Source organism: Patagioenas fasciata, chromosome 3 (genome assembly GCF_037038585.1).
Source record: "Patagioenas fasciata isolate bPatFas1 chromosome 3, bPatFas1.hap1, whole genome shotgun sequence".
Taxonomy (NCBI): domain Eukaryota; kingdom Metazoa; phylum Chordata; class Aves; order Columbiformes; family Columbidae; genus Patagioenas; species Patagioenas fasciata.
In genome coordinates, this window is record NC_092522.1 from 84,219,269 (window position 1) to 84,242,498 (window position 23,230).

At 40.2% G+C, this 23,230-nt stretch overlaps 1 protein-coding gene and 1 pseudogene across 7 annotated transcripts in view; one reads left to right on the forward strand and one right to left on the reverse strand.

The window, feature by feature from the left end:
- Positions 1-13,430, reverse strand: part of KLHL32 (kelch like family member 32) — a 116,255-nt gene extending 102,825 nt beyond the window's left edge. For 2 of the 7 annotated variants that reach the window (XM_071806733.1, XM_071806724.1), the window contains exon 1: positions 13,032-13,429. The gene's annotated coding sequence lies outside the window, so the exon portion shown is untranslated. The other 5 variants (XM_071806726.1, XM_071806732.1, XM_065834260.2 and 2 more) reach the window with 5 other exon arrangements.
- A 979-nt stretch (positions 13,431-14,409) lies between these two features.
- Positions 14,410-22,935, forward strand: LOC136099636 (kinesin-like protein KIF11-B; annotated as a pseudogene).
- Positions 22,936-23,230: the final 295 nt, after the last annotated feature.

The following is a 23,230-nucleotide window of genomic DNA, read 5'->3' on the forward strand; positions in this document are numbered from 1 at the left end:
CACTCCATTGTCAAAAATCTGCAGGAGCTTCACTATGCGCACAGGGCTGTACAAAATTGTAACTGGACTAAGGAAGTAAAACTGATTTAACCAAGAGAGAAAACTCTCACCATAGCAACAGAAGGAAGATTGCTCTCTCAACTCAGGACAAGGAACAGATTTCCTACGTGAATTAACTGTGGACTTCTCCCTGTTCCCTGTGAGTACAATCTGCTATAATGTGTGAGCTTCTGAAGCATTAAGATGGTTGGTATATGGTACAGTTCTCACCCCGCTGCCAGGGGAAGCTGTGGCTTACAGATCTGCAGGGAACACGAAGGAAAACATCAGGACACCTGACTTCTTATGTAGGAAAACAGCTGAATGCCCTGCCCAAGTTGATGGTAGAGCTAGTGCAGTATTTTTCTCCACGGATTCATTTGCACAAGATACCTAGATTCACAGTAGCATATTTTATTGAAACAGGAGATTTCCTGTTTTCTCTTGTCCTTTGCTTAACACATGTTCCATTTCTAACACATAATATATTCTGTGTTCTAGACCAGCTACCTAGAAAATGTTCTGATACTGACCACTGTCATTAATACAGTGTCGATCCAGCAAATAAAAATTTCTCTCAGAGTCAAAAGGGCACAGCAGGTAGGGAGGGGAGGTGACAGACAATACAGCCAAAAAAGACTCATTTTGAGGATGCACAAGATGCATTTTATAGTGCAAGTCATGTCTTTGATAACATGCTTTAAGAAATTTACTTTGGTACAAGCTATTATCTTCAAATAAAAGATCACTCTAATTAAGTTCTATCAATTAGGTTACTTGAGAGAGATTTGAGTTCTTGTTTGCAAACATCAAATTTCAATGTGCTGTAGAGATTTTCAGAGACAATTCCAGAATTAGTACTTAAAAATCCTTTGGGTACACACACAGACTCACCACAAACTGGATGGTTCAATGGATATTTTGTAAAACTTTCATATATTCACAAGCCAGATCTGACTAACATTAGCTGTTGACACACTTGGCAGTCAAAAACAGACCAGTTACAATGACAGCTCTAGAAACTGCATCATCTGCTGTCACTTCTCAACAATAATCTCATCTCAGTAATGGAAATACGTAGGAGTACACAGTGAGTGCAGAGATAGAACAGGAAAACCTTGAACATCTATAGTTTGCATCAGCTGATGACCAAAAAAAGTACAGTCAAATCTCTCATTTCCTTAATATTTGTGCACCAGCCTGTACATGAACCTTGTACTACAGCTCTGTTTTAAAAAGAGCAATTCAACATTCTGTTCCCTATCCCCAGGACACCACCTTCATCACTGGATTACAGAAACCTACTCTAATCTACTCTCCTTCTGACCCAAAGTGTGCACTCTTGGTGGGACAATAAACCACAACAGCAGGAGGGAATCAAGAATAACCCCATGCATATAGAGTTCTGCCTCTAGTCTCATAGTTATTTTACTCTTCGTAGGAGGTGAGAGGAACAGTTTTGAGTGCCCATCACAGCAAGGACAACTGAACTCAGATGCATTATTAGGCAAATGACACATCCACAGTTGTCAGATTATTTTAATAAAAAACGAGAGGCTAAATTTCAAAAGAAAAAAGTAGAAATTACTAAATGCTACAAATAGCTACTCATAATACAAGTTAAAACATTACTTCTATTACAGTTCAGAGCATATACAGTCTTTCCTATAGATGTTGGTTGGAGGTTTTTTTGCTGTTAATTGCCTTAACTGTGCACTTTATTTTATCTACAAGATCATCTCACATTAGTATTTTTAATTATTAAAAACACATTAAATATTGCTGGTAACAGCATGATCAGAGATTACCTTCTTAATAATCATTCCTGTTTGAGCATCAAGCATTTGATTCCAGCTGCTTTGAGCTTCTACATGAGCAAAAACAATGTCTGCTGACATAAAAGAGGCAGTCCACTTCATAAAGGAACAATGACCAAATTAAACCGAATATACCCAACAAAACAACACTATTTCACGTAGCTTTTTTTAATATGCCAGACACTTCATAAGCTTTAAAAAAGTTAAATACCTTGGGAGGAATTATGGTATTTTACTACACTATTCTGAACTCTACACTGTACCACAACACTAAGATTTTCTTTGACTTCAATTAATTTTTTGTTAGTTTAGATTCACAACCTCTAATCCACATGTAAGCTACCTATGTCCCCTCTTCATTTATTTCATCCACAGCAAATAATACAATTTCAATATATCAGTACTAGTACATCTCTAGAAGAATCAACAGGACAGCATCATCACTAAAAGCAATGAACCTTCTAAATCAAAGTTTGACACAGTCTGATTTAGGAAGAAAAATGCTAACTCAGAGTCTCTGTCACTAGAGAAAATTTTTGGTGCAATGAAAGGTAAGTGATGATCAGAAAATAAAGACATTTTAAGGTACGGAAAAGTCAAAATAAATCTGTTATGGTAGTTTCTTTCTCTGTCACTAAATGTATCTCCTGGAATCGTACTGCACCTGAAGCTTTCATTTCAAAGAATAAAGTTTTTAGGTCTCAGGATTACTGAGAGGAGCTTGAAAACATAATCTAACACCAGACTTATGACTTCTAATGGAAAGTGTCTGAATTTATTTATTTACTGGTGTCTGCAAAATTACTTTCGGTGTTTGAATGCTTGAGGCTGTCAATGCTAAAATTAAAAGTCATTGAATGATATAACAAAGGGAAGCTATTCAGTGTCTTGAGCTAGGAACAGAGACATACTGGCCCAAAAGCTGCTGACTGGCATAAAGACAGCCTGAACACTTACCCATTCCCTCCAATGGCTAAGCCCAAGAATGCTGCAGATAGATCCAAGGACAGAGGGGATAATTAAATGACGTTTGATTTCTCTCTTTAGCAAATGGCACACACAAAACCCTGGAGGTGAATCAGAGGATTTGCAGGGGACAGACTGCTCTTCACCTTGCCAATGAACTAAGCAGTTTTATTGTACATGATCCAGAACTCTAAGCACAGATTCATTGCTTTTCTTCCATCTTGGCTACTGAATGCAGCCAAGAAGTGCAGGACTGCATCCAGATGACCTGAGTCACTCTAACCAAATGAAGGTTTTACTTCTAGCTTTGGCCAGGTTCATTCAGTTACCTGACAATGCTACAGTCACCCCTACCTAATCAGGAGACACTTGTTCACTAATAAATAAATAAACAATAAATAAATGATGCAAAAATAGGCCTGAAAGATCTCTCTCTACCTTGCAGTGCTTTAACTCTTAGATCTGACATTGCTGCCAGTCAGTGAGCAAACCGTGTTGCAGCACCACTATAAAGTAAAAATGGATTATTGATTTTGAGATTTTGGGTCATTTAATAATTCATACTTAAAAAAAAAAAAAAAGCACCACACAACACAAACAACACCATACCTCACAAATGCACACATCCATCCTTCACCTGTACTATTAGAAATACTCTACTCAACTGGATATTGCCTACCTATCACTTTGTACAATAATGTTAGACTGAAAAATGCAGAGAATATAAATTAATAAGGAAAACAGTCTCAGTGTAGTAGGTAATCTCATTAATTCAAGTATTAAAAGAAGAGCTTTCCTTGTAGGAACAGTTCTGTTAGGGGAAAGGATTCTTTGCTTTATCTAAGTGCAACACTGTAAGTGACTGCAAGACTGTAACAGTAGCAGGTAGGAGATTTTGTGGAAATATCTTGGAGAGATTCAGAAGAGTTCTAGAAGTATTTAACATAGTAGATGGAGAAGATTTTCACCCTCCTCTGAGGCCAGAGCTGGTTAAAATCATTGCCTTTGGTTTCCTGAGATCTTCTAAAGACTGAAAACATGAGAACATGAAGTACCACTGAAGTTTGTCCCAGGTTTGTAAACAATGGTTTTCTGTATTTGAAAATAACTTGCTTCTTTCTGCACACAATCTCTTCTGCTTTCGTAAACCATGAATAACAGCTCATCTTTTATTTGTTGTCAGTTTCTCATAGAACCAGTTTGTTATGATTGCTCTCTCCTACACAAAAGCTGGTCAGGATTTCCAAACACCCTTCTGTTTATTTATGGTAAGTTGCAGTAAAAACATTTGCTTACTCCAATTCAGTGGAAGAATCTAGTAAACAAACTACACCCTACTACGTTAACAGAAACCAACCACTTACAGTCAATGTGTCTTTCTCTAGTCTGCATATCTTCATTATGGGGCAAAGCAACTGGTTGCTCTTCTTCCAAGATAGAATGGGTTCAAGTTCAGCAGCAACACCGACTTCTGTACTTTCTCTTGCCTGACCTGGCTTAAAAGTGTACAGAGACTTCTATGGGGGTGATTTTTAATTTTTAGGGGCTTTTGTTTTTATTTGTTTGTTTTGTTTTTTTCCTTAAAGCTTTAAGAAGCATGCTGGTGATTCCATCCATAGTACACCTCCACAAACAGTGATGCCAGCAAAACACAAGAGCAATGAGCTGCAGCAGGAGGACAGAGGGATAACAAGTCCCTCAAGCCAGTATTGCTACAGAACATCTTGTATTGAACTGTGATAGAAAAGCAAGGAGACAATTATCTACAACTTCCTCTTGGTTGTTATTTGCCTATCCAGACAAGGTCCATAAGAGATCATAAATCTATTAGATTGAATGTTGTAATAAAATCTGTTTCTTCTTATTTTCAAACATGTATATCACACAGATAAAGAGATGCAGAATGGATAGAGGGCTTTTCTTTTTTCTTCCTTCAAACAAAGGATTCTGAATTTACAGCTCAATATTTTCTTCAGCCTTTCCCCACCCTCCTTAGTCTGAGACACAACTTTTTCTTATTTGGCAAAAAGCCTCTGTTTCAAGCAAAAACACCTAAAAACTGGATCTCAAGTAATGTTTAATCTTTGGTCTTCAATCAGGATCAGAAATAGAAGTAGAAAAGAAACAGACAAGTGTTTAGACTTCTGTGCCCTCTTCAGCTCTAAGAAAAAGAAACACATCTGTTCAGAAGATTTGTTCTTTTTCCCTTCCTCCCTCCCACAGATTGCAACCATTGGCCCAGAAGAAAAACAAACAAAACAAATGCACACACACACCCCCCACACACAACAATGCACAACCAACAAACTTCACCCTTCACCTCTCCAATACCTTTCTATCACCACAGCTATACTACCACTTTTTGGTTTGAGGGCTTTGGGACTTCTACTTTTTTACTGTTTTACTTTTTTTCCCTACTTTTAAGTGTTTGGGGCTTTGTCTGGTTTGTTATAGGCTACTTGTTAATCACATAGTAATCTCCTTCACTAGCTGGGCTAAAGAGTAAAGAAGCCAGAAACTAAAGATGCAGCCTAAGAAAAATTCATTCCTTGGGTTTCCAACAATTTTCAATATTCACAGAACACAGACCAACAACAGGATTAGATGTAGAAACATAATGTGTAATTCACTGAAGCAACCTATGCCATTAAAGACATTTCCGCTCCTCTTTCCCTGTATGTCCCATGTTCTACCACGAATTATTGCCCCCGAGCACAGGTAACACCTGCTTTGCCACCATCCCATTGGTATTACAGTACAAACCCATACTGACATCCCATGACAGTGCTTACAATTAGCTGAGATGCAGGCACATGCTCTACTCCACCAGCTGCACTACATGACCAAAAGGAGGCGGAAAGCCAGGGATATTTATGTCTTAAACTGCCACAAATTACAATTGACAAGACTCAGCTATTAGAGCTTTAATTCTCTTCACTTTCTCAGCAACACCACTAAAAATCAAAGCAAGTCCACAGTGCAAGAGTTACTTCTAACTAGTAAAGACAGTAAATTCAAATGGCCTGTCTAGCAGCTTTCCTCCCTTTAAGGCAGTTCAGAGTTGCATCATGCCAGATCTGGAATCCTGTGGAAATGTGAACAGTTGCAAGAAAGATAAACTACACTAGTTTTGTGTATGGTTTGTTCTCACTTCACTAAGTCTCTTCTGCCATTTGCATCCAAAGAACTAAAGCATGGAATCTGACTCCATAAAGCACCTAACTTGATGGACCTGATTAAAAGGCCTTATAGAAACTGAACAATCCTAATAAAATAAAAATATTTTTAAAAAAATTAATCAAATGGCATGCTTCAAACTGAGTATATACTTGAGGATCCAATCACATTGGTACAAGAGAACTTCATGTATTAGAAGGCCAGCCCTGGTTACAGAAATGTTTTAGAGTCTGACATGCTCTCTGTAAAGCTGAATTCCTACTTCTATTCCACTTTCATTCTCCCTAAGTAAGCAAACAAAACATACCCAGCCCTCTTATTTACATTTCAGCAATTCCTATGTTTTTGCACTTCCGTAATTCTTTTGGGAGGATGGAGCACACACATCAAAAGTAAACACATAAGCTCTCATAGTTATGTTGTATCACTCAATTTCCTATACACTTTCCCAACAAGCAAATACAGCAGTTGCATCTGTGGGCAAAAGTCACCACAGACCACAAAGACGTGGGGTGTTTTTTATTGTAACCTCACTGAGAATGAGAAACTCAGTGCAGCATGGGTATGGCACATTCCCCAGCACACTCTGCAGTCCTGATGCACTAAGATCCTGCCAGAAAGGAGTTCTGTTGCCTGTTTGTTTGCTTAAGTCTTTTTTTTTTTTTTTTCTTTTACTAGAAAAGAAAAATGAAGTTCAGCTAAGGAATATACCAGACCCACAAAAGAGGCACTGTTATCACCACTGCAGAAGTTCCACACTTCAGCCTTTAGCTCTTGAAATCTCTATTTTGATCTCCACAGCTGACTTAAGTCAAAGTCCCAGTTCTGTTCTGAAAACATCACCTCAGTCCTTTTATTTTTTGTTTGTTTATTTTTTTGTTCTATGCAACTAAAATAACGGTGACTGGGAGGGAGCTTTCAAAACTAAGCGTAACACAGAAAAGAGAAAAAACACGTAAAAGATGTATCGCCTCAAAGGGAGAACCTTTTGACAGTTTACTATTGCTTTAAAGACATCATTTAAATAATCCGTATTAGATGAGGAAAATTATTATTCAAAGCCTATCTCATAAATGTAGCTGTTGAAAAAAAAGTTAATACCAATTTTGGAGAATTTAAAAAATAAACCTGGAACTAATACATTCTACATATCCTGATGACATTTCTTCAACCACAGGTTCTGTCTTGATAAGCCAGGTAGAGTCCCAGTTTAGCTTACAAATGGCAGAAGCCCTTTTACTTTATTTAACCTGAAGTGAAACCTGACAGAAAATGTTTCAGACAGAATAAGGCCATAAGCTTGCTCATGTGCACTTCAAAATTTGATATTAATCTAAGCAATGTTGTTTTCACTTAACTGATAATTTAAAAAAAAAAAAAAAAAAGAATCCATACAGGACAGAAATCAGGTCTTGTCAACATTGCAGAGATGGACCTCAATCACGCTTAGATACGACACTTTCAAAACAAAAGCCCTCTGTTGCCCAAACAAGTGATGCTAAGAATTTTTTTCAAGTGTATTCTTACTGAAGAGTAGAATGAAAGGCTATTCTGGAGGGACAAAAGGTTAGAAAAATTGAAGATGTTAAAGTTTAGACTACCAGGAGAAAAAAATATACACATTTTTAAGACACATCCTAAGTAATCACAGCATTTAGGAAAAACAAAACCTACTAAATTAGGCTGTAACATCACATCTTCTAGACTGTCAAAAACCACTACTATACATTATCATTCCTGTCAGGAAAAATAAAGACAGATGGTTGCAGAAAAATATACTCTTTCGAACAACCATAACTTTTAAGTACTGATGATTCAAAATATTTACAATATTTACCTCCCTATAAAGTTCAATCTCTACAATTAAGGTTCTTCAAAATTGTTGCAGCATATTGCTACAGAAGTTTTGGCAGAACACATTCTTGATTTACATAATTGTTCAGAGTAGTCACCTCAGAAGAAAAAAAAAAAGATACATTCTCAAGTATTATGGATGTTCTGAAGCCTCCGATTTATTTTACTCATAACTGTTTACATATTTTGTTTCTTTCTCATCACAAAGAAATCTCTGACTGCTTATATCAAAGTCAATAGCTTCAAACTGGCACAAGCATGAATGGAATTTGCACAGCATTCACTACTGGAATGTCATTTTCTGAAATGACACCTTTCATTTGTCAAGCCAACAGAGAGACATATTTTGAAGAACTAGCAATGTAAGTAAGTCTATAAAGACCCACCAGTACCACCCCAGTTCCCACAGACTATCTGCCCTTGAAGTGACTTAGCTGTCCACAGACAGCTGTCCAAAGGTGTTTTTGCTCACCAAAGCTACCTTGTATGTGCAAAACCTCTTCCCAAGAAAGGAAGTCAAACATTGCTGCTCTATAGAATGTATGACAACAGACTTCAGTGCCAAAGCTTAGCTACATCCAAGTTTTTCCACAGCTAAAAGGGCAACTAAAATACAAATCTAATAAAATCTTGACAAAACATTTTTCCAATTCCACTCTTGGCCAGGCAACTCAGGAGTCAATAGTACAAAGTTCCTCCATGAGTGCTGGAAATCACAAAGATCATGGCCTAGGACACAGCCTGGCACCCATCTGGAACATGCTACAGCTCCTTTCTGGCCTACATTAGATATTTCCCTTCCTATAAAGGCCAGTCCACATGGGAACATCCAGAAACAGGAGTTTGAAAGTTCTCCTGGTCCCAGATTTGCCTCATGTCCCTGAAATTTCTTCATGGACTCAGCAGGAAAACCCCTCAACAAATTTTCTCCTAAGTAAGTTTCTTCTCAAATTGAAGACTCTAACTGTTTAAAGCCTAAAACTGAATTAGAGGCAAATCCCAATCATGAGACAGCATACAAAAAAATAAAATTGTAAACAAAAAACTGTGAAAAGTATCCATTCTTTACTCTTCAGAGATCAGCATTTGATAGTAAAATTTCAAAATTCCCTCTGAAATGAAGTTAGTAAAAGCCTGTAAAAGAAAAACATCCCTGCTACAATTACATACTCTTTCATAGAATCATAGAATGTGCTGAGTTGGAAGGGACACACAAGGATCAGAGTCCAGCTCCTGTCCCTGCATATGACAACCCCACAGTTCACACCATGTGTCTGAGGGTGTTGTCCAGTCTCTTCTTGAACACTGTAAGGCTTGGGGCCGTGACACCTCCCTTGGGAGCCTGTTCCAGTGCTCCACCACCTGATGGATGAAGAACCTTTTCCTAATGTCCAACCTAAACATCCTCTGGCACATCTTCCTGACATTCCTTCAGGTTCTGTCACTGATCACTAAAGAGAAGAGTTCAGCACCTGCCCCTCCTCCTCCCCTTGTGAGGAAGCTGTAGCTGCCATGAGGTCTCCTCTCAGTCTCCTCTTCTCCAAGCCGAACAAACCAAGTGACTTGAGCTGTACCTCATACAGCTTCCTCTCCAAACCCCTCACCAACTTCATGGTCCTCTCCTGGACACTCTCCAGTAGCTTTATATCCTTTTTATACTGTGGCACAAATGGATAAGCATATATAATGACACAAGTAACATCAGATCTCCCTTGATCTCATAAGCCATCAAAAGGTCAAAGTCAGAACAAAAAGAAGATTTAGAAATTGCTTTGTCAAGGATCCTACCAGTGATTGGCTATTAAGTATAGTTCTCATATAATTCAAGAAATTGAGGGAAATATACCACCACAACCAGTTAGTAATTGTTGTGGGGAATAAAGAAACATTTAAAACAAACAAACAAACAAAAACTAAAAACAAAAACAAAAAAACCCACACACAAAAAAAAGAGGCTTTTAAAAACATCTTAGGAAAACCTCTGTAAATTTTCAGTCTTTTGGCACTGTTTCTCTAACTATCTCCAAAGAAGCTACCAAAATTCAAACAGAAGATTTTTTTTTTCCCCCAATTGGTTCTGGAGTAACTCAAGTTCTCAGAGTGCAGAACACACTGACAAGGGCCATATGGAAATCTTAGCCGGATGATAAATATGAAGGATAACTTCTTACACTAAAAAGAATTAAAATGAGACTACTACATGAATTACTGAAGGTGAGCATAATTACAGTGGATGACACTTATGTTTGGCCAGTTTCTCCTGATAACACTGTAAAATGTTTTCACCTGAGTGTTCAAATTAATTTCATTTTTCACTTAATCCAATTCCCATTTCTAGTCCAATTTATAATCATCACATCCCTATAATAGCATGGCATTAAAATAATTTCATTCTTGGCCATTAAGTCAATCATATTCTAGTCAGCAGAGTCAAAAACACCATACCAGTGCCATGATTTTCATATTGAATACATTCCTTTCTGCTATGTTGTAGAAGCCGATCATCAGTGTCAGAAGCTATATTATATCAATTTCTGATTTTTCAGGCAGAAGCAACACATTCTGAATCAAAAATGGAAATGTAAAAAACATATTTTTTTTTTTTAAAAGAACACTGCATTTTTTCTAGTCAAATCCCATTAGTTTTACTTTACAAGTTCCCACTGAAGAAAAGGCCCACACAAGCCTAAATCTCCATCTGCTACCAACATTTCAACCGTACTTCTTACCGTAAACTGCAAGTTTATTGCTCCCCTTAATAAGAAGTGAATGAGCAGAGAGGAGAAAAAAAATAAAAACAAAACCCCACACTTTCCCAGATGTTACATGAATTTCTTTTCATGTTCAAATTAAAATCCTGAGCCAAATTCACTTATACATTTAGCAATACACAGACATTTTAACAGGAGTTGCCACCTCAAACAAAGCTGTTCATGTCCTTATGGAGAAGGTGGACTCAAATAATATTACAGCTCAACTAAAAAATCTCGGGGCATCTGGAGTTTGTTGTCCAAGGCAAGATTCTACACATTCTGTTCAGGGTCAATTTGTAATTCAGTCATTTCCAAGCTTGTTTTCAAAAAAAAAAATCTCCAGAAATTAAATTTCTGCATAGTCATCTTTACTTTTAGAATATCACATGGTTTTCTAATAGTAAAGACAACACTTAATCTCACATTCTGAGTGATTCATATAACATGCAGATCTATAAAGTATTAAATAAACAACACCTCAATTTCCATAGTAAAATTCCCTTCCCTAAAAGCACTTACTCTCCCTTGGAACTGAATACAACATATACCTGCAAATCGAACTGAATGATTTTTGAAGAAACACTGATGCAGCTTCTTTGCCCCTTTAAATATCAGAAGTACTATTTTCCCCATATCTGCCAACTCAGTAGCTGCCCAAATGCACATTTTCTCTATGCATGTTTATACAGAAAGAAACAGGGGCTTTTGTTGCTTATATGCACAATAAGTCACAATGATATTTTTTATAAATGCTGTAAGCACCTAAAAATAGATCTTACATTTAATAGGTGTTAATCAGTGTAACTGCATTATTTTTAGTGTCCTACTAAAGCAAGAGCTTATTATTCCAAGCAGTTTCTCAGGGTACCAATATCCAGCTTAGTATTTCATACATAATAACTGCAAAGTGCTTCACAGATACTGTCAAATTATTCATAATCTGAAAAGCAGACAAAAGATAAGAGTTTTTTCTTGAATACTTCCAAAATTAAGTAAAAATTTCTCTCTAATCTTTCAGAAACTCAAACGGAATAAAGAAATCTGAGTAGATATTGGTAGATTTTTAATCATCTGTGGTAACTATATTATCTGTTCAGTGTATCTCTGGATTTCCATAGACTCTGGTTAAACAGGAAACTTGGTTTTTTGGATAAAAACTCTAAACAATTGTTGAATACCCCTTGGCCTTACCCCTGCCAACCGCTTCATGTGGGCAGATCCCAGAAGCAACAGGAATTGGCAAGACTCCAGTAATTCTTTACCCTGTGCACTACAGTTAACAGGACTGTGGCCTCTGGGTCTACTCATCTTTTCATGACTGAACAAATGCTGCCACTAACATTTACACAAGTAAGACTAACCCCAGCTTGCTTCCAAAACATTTATATGACATCCTTCTATCACTATAGACAAATTTATAACAAGCTTTTTTTTTTTTAAGGAAAAAAAAAAAGGTATTCCCAGTATTTGCTACAGTCAACACCTGCAGTTTATCGTACCATGCTAAGTTTTATACTGCAGCTTCATTTCTTTCCCATATCATTCTAGTGTATGGTGCCAAGCGTACTGTTGCCCACCGTTTGCGTGTGACGGTTTCATCTATCAGCTGTCGGTCGGACTCTGCCATAGACGACACAGACAAGCCGGCTGAATTGCACTCTCCATAGATGCCCAGGCAGGCTGGCAGCAACGAGTCATCTGCAACCTGCGGCACCGCGGGAAACACTGATTGTTCTGTTTGGGTTTTTGGTAAATTGCTCCAGATCGACTAAATAGAAAATTTAGTGCTGAGAACCAAATCATTCCCCACGCTGAGCTAGGTATTAAACCACCTGAGCAGTACCTTTTAAATTCCTAGGGCTGCAGATTTAATCTTCCAGCAACCAAGATGCCTAGTTCCTTTCCAGCTGGGAGCTCTCACATATTCAAACACTGGAGAAGCGTAAAAGCTCGGTTTTTTTCACTCAAACGAGTAGCTTCAACGAAGAGAACCCCACCGACTAAGTAAGGCGACACATTTCAGCGCCCGTTTCAAGGCAGCAGAGCCATGTTCTAAGAAACCGCCACACGCCGAGTACCTGCAGCACGTCCCCGCACAACCCCGGAGCGAACGGGACTCACCCCGTCCCGAAGCCACCCTCCTCGGCTTCAGTTTGTCCTCCCCCACACCGCGCCCGCCGCCTCCTCCTCCGGCGGAGTTAGGCTGAGCCGAGGGCCGGCGGGACCGCTGAGCCGAGCGCCGGCCGCTACCCCGGAACGCTCCACCGGTCGGAGCTGCCGTTTGAACCGTCTCCCTGGCAACGAAGACACTCAGTCCCCCTCAGGCAAGGCCGCGGGGGACAGCTGGCGGACAACCCCCGCCTCGCCGCCCCGGTCTCGGTGAGGTAACGGCGAGGCATCGCCTCAGGCCCGGCCGCTCGCTCACCTCACGGCAGGTGCCGAGGCTTTGCACGGCGGTGGTGGTGGTGGTGGTGGTGGTGGCGCCGCCCTTCCGCGCCACTCCGACGGCAGCGGGGGATGAACCGCCAGGCAGAAGCCCCAACTCCGCAGACCCGCCGTCCCGGCTGTGCGGCCCCGTTCTGTGAGCAGGAGGAGCTTCCCCGCCCCGCCCAGTGCGCAGCGGTGGCCCGGCCGCACCTGCCGGAGGAGGGGCCGGGCCTGGGCCGGCTTGGGCCGGGGGAGTGTGGTGCCGGTTCTCGGTCACTCCCGAGGGGTTGCAGAGGCGCCGGTGTCCCCCGTGGGCCTGTGAGGCGGCGGCCGCCGACAGCGCCACAGGCTTCCCGCCCGCCGGGGCTGCGGCCCCGTGGGAGGGCTTGAGGGAGAAGGCCTGGCCAAGCCCTTGGAGTACGATAAGTTTGTGGGCAGAGCACCTGAGAGACGAGATCACCACGGGGACTGCAGGGTCGGGAGGGTCGTCATCCGGAGCGGGGAGTTGGGGAGGAAGATCTTTAGGCAAGAAATACGGCTGGAAAGGGAGACATCTCCAGAAGGGCAGGCCCACAGCAGCGTCAGGGCCTGAGCGCTACATCAAGGATATTAAAGCATCAGTGCTTTGTTATCCTATTAAGGATTTTGATGAGGCTTTTAAAAAAAACCTCATTGCAAGAGTGACAAGAGACGCCTCTCTGAGATAAAACTGCTGCACGCAGGCATGCTGCAGTCATGTATTTTTCCAGATGCCATCTTTGCAGGGACACAGCACCAGCCTTTGCAACGAAGCTCAGTAACAAAACAGAGGCATAAGGACATGGGCCACCACTTCATATCAAGGCCAGTTAACTCATGTGCAACATAAAACTGTTGTGGCTATATTACCATTTATTCCACAGCTATTTTTTTATCAATATTAGCTTAAACATGTCTACATCTTGCTGCACTGCAGGGTGTAGACATTACAAGGTAAGTGATGAGCAGAGTCTCCCTATACTCAGACATTTCTAAGTTGCAGGAAGGGTAGTGCTGGTGGCCGAGGTGAGTAGAATGTTAGCAGTGGCAGTTGGCTGGAGCTTGAAGGGCTGCAAAAGCACTGAGGAACAGCCAGTGCTTTGCCTTTTTCCTTGGCAGATTGGCCCTGAGCCCCATCATGGCTTCCTTGAGCTTCTAGGGAAGTTGCTACACAGAGAACACGAAGGGCAAGAAGATTTAGGTGACAGTGTGGTTCACACCTTTTAATGCCTCAGGATATAAAGCTTGCACTTTTGTAGGCTCTGATCAAGCAAGAAAAGAAGACAGGGTCTGCACCGGAGGAGTCACAGACAACTGATAGGTTCAGGAGTGTTGTGTGTCAGATTTTGGATGAAGCTATGGGTACAACTGTACAGTGATTATTTATGGCCACAGTGGTGTTAGAAACACCTTCACAATACAAGGGAAGCCCCAGTGAAGAAAATAGTTTGGAAGGGGATTTGCCACCAGGTCTAATACTTTGTATCAAATACATTTACACACATTGATACAGATTTTTTTTTTTTTTTTAAAGCCTATTTTCTGGAAGTCTACAACGAGGAGCTTGATTTTCTGATTCCTATTCCCACTTCTGGAGAAGACTGCAGATATTTGATGATCCCATAAAGAAGATAGGTGTAAAAGTGAAAGGCCTGTTCACAACAAAAATGAAGCCTACCAAATCATGGAAAGAGGTACAGCAAAAAGAACTACTGCAGCTACTTATACAAATGCACATTTTGGTTGATCCTAGTCTGTTTCTGGTTACCATCTATATGAAAGAAACCAGAGCAGATGAACAGGAGCTTGTTAGAACAGGGGAGATAAACTTGATCTTGCAGGAAATGAAAACGCTTTGATTTGGGGCAGTTGATAAAAGAGCTTGTGAAGCTGGAAATACCAAGTAGTCTGTTCTGACTGGAGAAAGATTTATTACTGCTGTTGGGAAAGGAGGCACAGAGAATCTTAACTTAGAAGAATCCTCCAATACTGTCTTGGAGAACAACCAAGAACATCAATAATTATTACAGTTTCTCACATATCTATAAATCTTGAGGAAACACTGAGTACACTGAAGTATGCTCACAGAGCAAAGAACATAATGAAGCCTGAAGTTAACCAGCAGCTGCCAAAATGAGCTATTATTAAGGAAGATACTGAAGGGATTGATCATCTATAAGACCTTGCTGCTGCATGAAGAGTAAAATGGAGTCTATATTTTCACTGAAAACTCATGATGCCCTTAAAGGAAAGCTGACAGTTCAGGAACAAGTCGCAGAGTATATTGACATGATCAGCACCATGGAAGAAGAAGTGAAAATCACTAAACCATTCACTGTTAATAAAAGTGAACCTTAACAATGAAAAGAGATCTGCAAATCAAGGAGAAAGAACTGAAAGAAGCATAGACAGATCTGCAAGAGACCATGTATCCTCTGGCTGACAAATAATATGTGGTTTCAGTTTTGGAAAATATCAAAGAAAAACTTCATGGCACAGCTAGCCATCTGGATAGTCCTGTTAATACAGAAGATGTATCTATGCAAAACTGGATCATAAGAAGGCTGTGAATCAACACAAAGCTATTGTCCAAATACATTTGCAGGAGAAATGAATGTTCTGTTCAACAAGATTCAGTTAGTGAGAACAGTCTGAAGCAGCAACAGATGTTGACGTGTTATGCATATTTTATAGGTGGCCTCCTATCCACCAGTTGTTCAGCAGCTAATATATTAGCATTAGTTGTTTCAGTGTCTCTTGCTTCTGCTAAAAAGTTACTGTCCACTGAACTTTCTTATATGTCTGAAAAAAAACAGTACAAAATATGATCCCGCCATTTGCTAGTAAAACTGAGCTGTTGAGGTTAACTGAGGAGCACATATATGGATTAGGATATAAACATCTTGACAACAATGGTGGAAATTGTCCTGGAACTAAACTCCCAGTTTCAGAATAACATAAGGAAATGTTCTGCTGTGGCCTATGAGATGGAGTGCCATAAAAATAAATTAATACCTTCTTGGGAGATCTCTGTCTCACTCTGAAAAAAAAAAAAACAGGAAGAAACAGACAGTGTTTTTTCTCAGCTGTAAAAATACTGTGAGAATTTAAGAGAAGAAGTAAAAATGGCAAGGCTTGTGTATATAAAGAACCCAAATGAATTAGTGTCCTCACTGCAAAGCTAGCTGGACCTGTTGGCACAGTAGATTCAGAATAACTTAGCTAGTATACTGTCAAAAAATGGAAGTTCAAAGACCACCATCACTGCTGGGCAAGAAAATGTTTACCTGGAAACTATGTACCTACTCAGTAGTAAAATTTCTGCTTCAAAACAAATTTATTACATCTCTGGATAATTTCTTTCAAGAGCTGAAGACCATAAATGGTGGAAAAAAGAAGACGCTGGTGGAATCCATTGTCTGTTCTCAGCAACTTCTTAGCAATTTCACAAGTGTGTCTCAGAATATTGGTAAATGGAATGAATTGAAAACTGCTCAGACAGTCATCTTTATGGATCAGTAGCAGTCCTCCTTCAGCAATGAGAAACAACAGCTTCAGTGTTTACAATTGAAACCAGAAGGTTTATGATTGAGATCAGTATTTTGTATTGAGTATTTTGCTCTGGATTAAGTTGCAGTAGATGTGGTTTGGAACTACCACATTGTACTAATAGATCCTATGACGGATTTTATTACATGCATATCAGGAATACAAATAGTCTTTTCTGTTCAAAAATTCTTGACATACTACTGGCACTAAAATGAACTAATTGGCAATTTTAAAGGCATTGGAAGTCACCCATGAGAGCTATAAACCAACAGCCTATACTGACCTTAAAAAACAAAGAAAGAATATGTCATGCTGCTGCCAGCCACATTCAGAGTCTCCATATCCATGCTGTCATTTAGAGGCCTGACTGAATGACTGCTAAAAAAAGAATCTTCTTATCGATTTCCAGTATGTGCTTACTAAAAGCCAGTCAATAGGTAAGAACTTATTCAAAGAGTGTAATTGTCCTATGGCTATTGGAAGCTGGGAGCTAGACAGCAAGCAATTTTGCGTGACAGGGAAATGCAAGGGATTTATGGATCATATACAACTTCTCTGAAGTGCAATAGTGAATTGTGGCTTGCAGCATTTACAAAGTGCATGACTGTTAAAGAGACAGAAAAATTATCCTTAAATATAGACTTGTCAGGCTCTCTTATTCTCTCTCTATATATATGTATGTAAAAGCTTTTATTGCTACAAATGCACTCCCTTAGATATTTTTTATAAGTCTGATTTTAGAGATTGGCATCACTGTAATTTCTTTATCACTGCAACATATGGCAGTCTTCCCTGCTGCCAAAACATGGCCACGTTTCAGCCTCAGGGTACAGCTGGGTTGAACTTAAAACTGAGACTGTTTTCAAACATAGATACAGAATTTTATTATACTCCTTCTGACACCATAAAGGAAAAGTAAATTCAAAATTCCTGTCACTGGAACCTCTGTGAACACTACAGTGCCTAGTGCTTCCATCCATACTAGGAAGCATTTTTTCCTTCTAGTTTTTGGATAGCATCTAAAATGATAACCAGTCATTGCTATTGCAGGATCATGTATCACTCAGCTATCCACACTGAAAACATCTTCAGTTCAGATCCCGGCATGGTGATTTCTGGTGAGTTCCCCACAAAACCACAAGTTATAGCAATCTCTGTTTGTGTGCAGTCAATGACTCTGTAAACCAGTTCTGAGAGGCTCTTTACATCTTATTCATACTTAATCCGTCATTTCCTCTTAGTGTTCTTCCTGATTTGCAAAGCTGAATGTAAACCTGCTGTACTGGTGCATGTTATCTCAACATTCTGAAAATTAGCCAGATAAACACGGCCAAATCCTATTTATATTTGAAAGTATACCAACCACTGCTATTTTGATTAAAACCATAATAATATCAAACACTACACTGAGTTCTAAGCAATTTGCTCAGCTGAGCATTTTATACATCATATGGCAGTGCCTATAAAACAAACAAACAGAATCAAGGTTCAACATTAAAAAGGAAGAAAAAATATCTGCGATCCTATTCTCTAACCTTGCAACTGGAGCTAGAAGTCCCTTAAGTGCCTCCGTTTTTCTGCTTATTGGTGGAGCTGATGAACACCAACTGCATGACAGCACTTGCTTAAAAGAAGCCCAGTGGACAAAAGAAAACGAAAACATGTAAGGGAGTAACTGTTCCCTTCTCAGTAGCAGATATATAAACAGTAGTGTTAGCCATAACATTGGAGTTGTATAAGTTACTGCTTTGACTTTGTTCTGTCACTTGGAGCAGGTTTAGTCAGATGAGGTGACGTTCCCTACAGGAAGAAGGAAGCTTCCTGATGGGTATCAGAGTGTGTAAGGTCTTGTTTTGAACCTTGCAATGCTGCATCTGCTATGCATGTTGTTCTGAATAGAGCTCTGGATGCAGGACTTGACATTACAGAAAGGAAAAAAGGAAGCAGAGGTTAAAAAAGAAGCTAACATAACAGTTCTCTAAGCAACTTGGATAGTACTGTTGGCAGGTAAATTGCTGGCCACTGAAAGTTAACATTTTTTTAATTCCTCCATCTCCCTTTTCTAGATCCCCCCTACTCCCAAAGAACAGTTGAGCATGGCTCAGCCTGAGGCTGCTTTAAACAAAATCATACTCCACTTCTGAACTGTTGAAATCAAAATAGTCTGGCACATTAGTGACAATCCACAGCTTTATTTCTGTGAAGTAGGAGGTGTATTTCTAACATCAAGCAAGCATATTTTACTGCCAGTACTCTGAAAATGTAGTTGCTCCATTTAGCATGTGTCTGCCGCAAGAGGGGCTGGAGGCTCCAGTGTAGGAGAAGTTCCATGACCCAAGGAAAGGGATCACAGTATGGCTGGCAAAGGAAGAGCAGGGGTAGGGCCTTGGGGAAGATGCTCAGGAGGAGGGAGAGACCATGTACTCCTGCAGTGCTTTTCCCACTGTGAAAGATGAGCTGATATATATATAATGCTGTATTTAGCCTCATGCAAGTCTTGGCACTGGCACTCTGCTAACAAAAGCGTAGGCTTCAGTGTAGAGCATTTTGCATGCCTTTGCTTTCAAAACCAGTGTACCTCCAGAACCACAGTCTTTCCAGATTACTCTTCCTCTAGCTTTTTCGTACATTCAGGTTCTTCCTACAATGGAAAGGAACATGGAGATAGTGCAGGTCTGAAAGGATGCCTGAATGTTTGCTGCACTTTTATTTCTGGGACAATTAGACAACCAGTCCTCTTCCTGTTAAGAATAAGAGGATGCAGGTGTTAGAAATGAAAAGGAGAACTCATATAAGTAACTTATCAAGCTTTGTCTGCAGAACCAAAGTACTTTCTATTAGAAGGTCCTAATCCTTTCCACGATGAAAGCCAGCAGTGCTGCCTTCAAAACCCAGAATGATAAGTAACATAAAGTTTTGTTTGAGCCACTTGCTGCTGGTCTGCTCTCATGAGGAACGAAGTAGGAGCTACACAAAGGATATTACTGCAGGCCAGCTCTGGAGCCTGAAACAGCATCCAAATGACCTGAAGCTGAATATCTAATTCAGCAGAAAATTTGGCACAGTCCAGAATGTTCCTTAAGAAAAAAATAACTATGCACACCAGCAATTCTTTCTTCACAGAGTTTTTAAATATATGCATATATATTTAATTCTGTTATCATAAAGCCCTGTAAGTTAGAACAATATCTGAAGATGAGCAGAATAAGAAGAGCTAGCAGCTACACATTAGAAAGACAGCATGTGACAGAAATATGAGAATCTGTAGCACATTGTCTTCAGTCTTCTTCAACCTGGGACTATTCTCTTTCCAGTAACCATGTTGGGAACAGTTGATTCTATAAGCGATCAAGGAGTTCCAGTAATTTGCCATGCAAAAGCACTTGCAGACATCAGTTATTTTAGGCTACTGCACCCTGCACTTACAGTTTTGCATTTACTAAGTTTTAAGTTGTTTCTGCAAATGCTACCAGCCTTTCAGTCTTCTCAGCGTGTGTTTTAACAGTTTTCTGTGCTTTTCAGAGTATTATTGAAGGTCCTGTATGGCTTCATGTTGTCAGGGCATGAATTCATAAACCGTAGCAGGAAAAGCTAAGTCAATTCCCAAAATAGTGATGTTCTGCAGATACTGGTGATACAAGGTCTCAGCTTATTCAAGCATCTCCCACGTAGCAAGTGATAGGACAAGAGGAAAGCACCTTAAGTTGCACCAGGGAAGGTTCAGATTGGATAGTAGGAAAAAATTCTTCATGGAAAGGGTTGTGAAGCATTGGAACAGGCTGCCCAGGGAAGTGGTGGAGTCACCATCCCTGGAGGTGTTTAAAAGGCATATAGACAAGGTTTCTTAGTGACATGGCTTAGTGCTAGAGTTAAGTTATGGTTGGACTCAATGATCTTAAGGGTCTCTTCCAACCAAAATGATTCTATGATTCTAAAATTAAGAGATGATAGAGCTGAACTAGGAGTAATTCTTGTGGTGAATGAGGGCAGGGCTCTCACTCAGAAGGACATTAACAGGGATGATGGAAACCCATGAAGCTCAGCAGAGGAGTCCTTCACTGTATGGAATAGTCCCATGCAAGAGGCTCCATGGCACAAGAAGGACAGCGAAATGCTGGAAAAGCCTCCAAGATGGTTGCGGACAGGCTGAGAGAGTTGGGGTTGTTCAGCCTGGAGAAAAAAAGGCTCCAGGGAGACCTTATTGCAGCCTTTCAGTACTTAAAAGGGGCCTATAAGAAAGATGGGGACAGACTTTTATGCAGGGCCTGTTGCAATGGGTCAAGGGCTGATGGTTTTAAACTAAAGGAGGGGAGATTCAGTGTAGATATAAGAAGTAATGTTTTACACTGAGGGTGGTGAGACACTGGCCCAGGTTGTCCAGCGAGGTGGTAGATGCCCCATCCCTGGAGACATCCAAGGCCAGGCTGGATGGGGCTCTGAGCAACCTGATCTAATTGAAGATGCCCCTACTCATTGCAGGGGTTTAGACTAGATGACCTTTGAAGGTCACTTCCAACCCAAACCCTTCTGTGATTCTGATCTCAGTGTCTGACCTGAGACACTGGCACCTTGCCAGCTTTTCCCACATCTGTGCACTGGAAACAGAAGATATTCTTATTAAAACAGCCACTGAAACATGAGCATGAGTCCAGTCACAGTGGCACTTGTGCAGTTTGGAAACCTTAATCTCCGAAAGCCTACTATTTTCATGTACATGACTGGTGCTGTTAAGTCAGTGGGGGAAGAGCTTTCATAATACTGGTGGCAGAAGCGTGGCTGTACTAGGTCCGACCAAAGATTCACCTAACACAGCATGACTGAACCTTCACAGGTTGACTTTCCAATGCTTAACTCTTTTGCTAAAGAACAGTAGAAATATGAAGTAGCTAGTTTCCTAACAGAAATCTGTTCTTCTAACAGGATGTAATCTTTAATCAGGAAACTGGTGATAGAAGGTAAATGCAAATTCCACATGTATGCAAATTATCTTATTCTACATGTCATGAAGGTGCCAGTACACATAAGGAGCATGCTGGTTGTAATATATATATTTTGTCCAAGTTTGCCAGTACATAGGTTTTGCCTATTTCCATTCTCGCTATTACCTAGCCATGGAAGTATATGAATACTGCAACAGCCACTCTAGCATATCTCTGTGTAGTTGCCCCACAAATGAGAAATTCAGGCACAGTTGTGTGAAGTGTCCATGCTTGCTTCCACAACTATTTGTTGGACTGGTTAGGCTGCATGCATGGTGGTCTGTAACACCTCCTGCCATTTGGATCATGATGAAAGACAAGAAACAGTGTTCCATACACTAAATAATAGATGGGCTGTATATTCCATTTGGTACAAGACTTGCTTTATCTTGAGATAAGATTTAGATATGCTAAATGTTACTCCACCCAGTATCTTTAGGAATAGATATGTATATATGTATGTATGTATGTATGTATGTATGTATGTATGTATGTATGTATGTATTTGGAGATGAAATTCTGTAATTCTAGGATTTTTAACAAGTACGCTAGTCCAGAACACAATATACTTCTTTCATCACTACAAAAAGTCAAAGTGATGCCATAATAAAAAAGCAACCAACCAAACAAAAAACCCCACAACAACAATAAACCAAGCCTTGAATGGAATATTTGATGGATTCACAGATTGACAATTGACATTTATCTGGAGTTCAGATTAAGTCTCTTTAGCTCATTTTGGACAAAGACACCTGTACACATGGCACTTAAACCTCAAAATTAGAGCACTCCTTATTAATTCTCTTTAAGTCAACAAATAGTGACATATCATGTTTCATGTAGTCTAACATACTCAAGAAGAATGGACAGGATTTTGGAGACACAGTCCTTCCACTACTCCTCTAGGTTGCATAAAATTAGTGTAGAGTTTCCAATGAAAAACACTGACTGCAAAAGGAAATAACTCCCTTTTTTGGAGCTAGCACACTTCCTTTACTCAAGGTCCCCAGTTCAGAACCTTCTCTTTAGGAGAGGGAATAACTAACTGGGTAGGAATAACCCCAGGTTCCAGTATAAGTTGGGGAATGACCTGTTAAGAGAGCAGTGTAGGGGAAAGGGACCTGGGGGTCCTGGTGGACAGCAGGATGACCATGAGCCAGCACTGTGCCCTTGTGGCCAGGAAGGCCAATGGCATCCTGGGCTGTATTAGAAGGGGGGTGGTTAGTAGGTCGAGAGAGGTTCTCCTGCCCCTCTACTCTGCCCTGGTGAGACCACATCTGGAATATTGTGTCCAGTTCTGGGCCCCTCAGTTCAAGAAGGACAGGGAACTGCTGGAGAGAGTCCAGCACAGAGCAATGAAGATGATTAAGGGAGTGGAGCATCTCCCATATAAGGAAAGGCTGAGGGAGCTGGGTCTCTTTAGCTTGGAGGAGACTGAGGGGCAACCTCATTAATGTTTACAAATATGTAAAGCATGAGTGTCATGAGGATGGAGCCAGGCTCTTCTCCATGGCAACCAATGATAGGACAAGGGGTAAAGGGTTCCACTTAAATCTGAGAAGAAACTTCTTCTCAGTGAAGGTGACAGAGCACTGAACAGGCTGCCCAGGGGGGTTGTGGAGTCTCCTTCTCTGGAGACATTCCTGTGTAA